Here is a 2,783-nt window from a genome sequence, read left to right on the forward strand (position 1 = left end):
GACATTGGCAAAACACATAAAACAACAACTTAATAAATATTAACTCTGATAATGTTCAATTTGGAACTCCGAGAAGGGTTTTGTCTTATACAATAAATTTTGAGGTTAATTCGTTGCATCGACAAGCACATGCTACTCCCATGACCTGTAAAAGATTCAAACTAAAACATTTCATGTGTAAATTGAAATATTAACATCGTGAACTTTCTACCTTAACTTGTAAATATTCCTGATCCGTTGATTTTCTCAAAAATTCTTCAATTTGCTCTCTCTCTCTCCAGTATCTTTGCTTTCTTCGGTTTGTAATTTCGCGGATTTTAAATATGAAGTAAGTTTACCATACTTCGAAATATCAATACTTCTATGCACATTTTAAACTCACCGCTACGCCGGAAGGATATATTTATCTGTACGGACAGCAAGGCAGCAATGACTGCCTTAAAAGAAAAGCTGATTCAACGACGTCTGCGCTGGTGCTGGATTGTAACGTGGCTCCAAAGAGAGACCCGTAGGACCTAAACCTATTGTAGGACTAGCCGACGTGGGCGGATTCGCCTTTGTGGACCGTATCTTCTGGCAAAGATCCAATATTGCTTGGGAGGAGGCCGGAGGCATGCGGCAGTCGCCTTGTTTCATGGGCTTCTTTCCAAGAAACAAGTCGAAGTCCCTGATGGAATTATCTAGAAAGAACCTCAGATGTGTGATAGGACTTCTCACGGGTCACTGTCAGTGAGAAGACTCATGCACATTCTGGGTCTGTCACAGGATCAGGAATGTTGCTTGTGTCTGGAAAACGAGGAAATTCCCATACACGTTCTCACACAGTGCCCGGCACTTGCGACGATCAGAAAAGAGCTTTGAGGTAAGAGTGTAATCAACCCCTTAGATCATCAAGGTACCCGGCCAAGGAGGCTTTGCGGCTTTGTCAGGGCCACCGAACTGCAGGGATACTAGCTTGTGATGGGTTTGTGATGGGACCCGGCTAGCGGCCTAAGTGTCTTCTCCGAAGGGAGCCCATCTAACAATATCAATATCTTCATCATGCACTTTTAACATAGATTTTAACATCAAATATTTTGTCCACATTGAAAAAGCAGCAAATCGTTTCTTCACATTAAAAAGGTATGATAATATAACCTCTTCTGTAATTGCTCCTTCTGCTATACCCCCTTTTTTCTCCAGTTGTTGAATTCCACCAATTCCTTCTCGGATACGATTCTCGATTAAAGGTTTGTTAATCCCCTGATATAATTAATAACTATAATTGACGTACTATTAAAATTATATTGACTTCAGCACACTCTAGCAAGTGTCTTCTTTCATATGCCGTTTAAAAAACAGCAATATGTAGCCTAGTTTTTTTTACTTTGGGTTAAAAGATTGTCAGAAAATGCATTCAATCTCCCCTAAGACGTTTGGCTTTACCGATGCCCTTAAACACTGAATAAATCCTCACTCAATTAGTTAAACGACGAGTGATTTAAACGGTTTCTAACTACAGCTAGATACGCAGGTCAAGAGAGAGATTAAAATCGCTTCCCCACGTTTAAATAGTTAGGAGACAACTGGAACGCGCTGGAGACTATCGAAGCTAGCCGAATTCCAGAGCACGTTTTCATTCACAACCGTTTACTGACGACTGCCCGCTAACTAAAAATAAAAAAAAAAACAGGAAATCAAATCAATTAGCGGCATAATTTCAAACTTCAGTAATTTGTAAACAATAATTGTAAAACCAAAATAGATATATAGATATTAACTAATTATGTAGAAAGATTGCAAGAACTTTTGTTCTTGCAAAACGGTGTAATCGGTCGTTTTTGCAATCTTTCTATAATAAGTTGTTATCTGCCTATCATGTTTCGGGTGTATTCAGACACCCATCTTCAGAGGATTAACTAGATCACTAATCTGCTGGCTGTCATTCTACAAGGGGGGACAGCTGAACCCAGATGTACTAAGGTGGTTTTTTAATTCTACACGGGGGAAAAAAAACCTTGATCAAAAAACCCAGTTCTGGTTCTGAGGTGACAGGTTGCTTGGTTGTTTATTCTCGAAGGGGAAAAAAACTTAATCAAAACCCAGTGTTGATGTCAAAGAGAAGAAGTCAGTTGCTTGGTTTTTTATTCTTGAAGAAGGAAAAAACTTAATCAAAACCCAAGGAAGTTGAATGATGTAAAAATTGCATGTTTATCTGAAGGAGACCAAATAGACACAAAAGGGACGTCACACAACAAAAACTGCGGTGGAAATTCACAACTTGGACATTGAACAGATTAAAATAGGGGAGACTTTCCCTTTTTGTCACTGTGGTAGTGTGACCGTGCGGGGCTTCATGGCTTGGCTGCCGCCGGACATGGAGTCCTATCAGAACCAGAACTGGGTTTTTGATCAAGGTTTTTTTCCCCCGTGTAGAACTAAAAAACCACCTTAGTACATCTAGGTTCAGCTGTCCCCCCTTGTAGAATGACAGCCAGCAGACTAGTGATCTAGTTAAGCCTCTGAAGATTTGTGTCTGAATACACCCGAAACATGTTAGGCAGATAACAACTTAGTATTAATATATATTTGTGGAGATCGACTCTGAGTTTTGCTTTCACTTACACTCACTACTCCACTGTGTGCATATGGACTACTACTTTTCGTTTCTATATTTTGCATATTCACGGTCATGAACCTTTTTTGGAAAATTGCTTTTTCAATTTTCTATACCCTTTAACTAATTATGACAATATCAGGTACTGAAAGAAATTGAACCGTAACAGTATGTCAAACATTATCTG

The sequence above is a fragment of the Ips typographus genome, linkage group LG2 (genome assembly GCF_016097725.1).
Source record: "Ips typographus isolate SLU linkage group LG2, UJ_Ityp_2.0, whole genome shotgun sequence".
Lineage (NCBI taxonomy): Eukaryota > Metazoa > Arthropoda > Insecta > Coleoptera > Curculionidae > Ips > Ips typographus.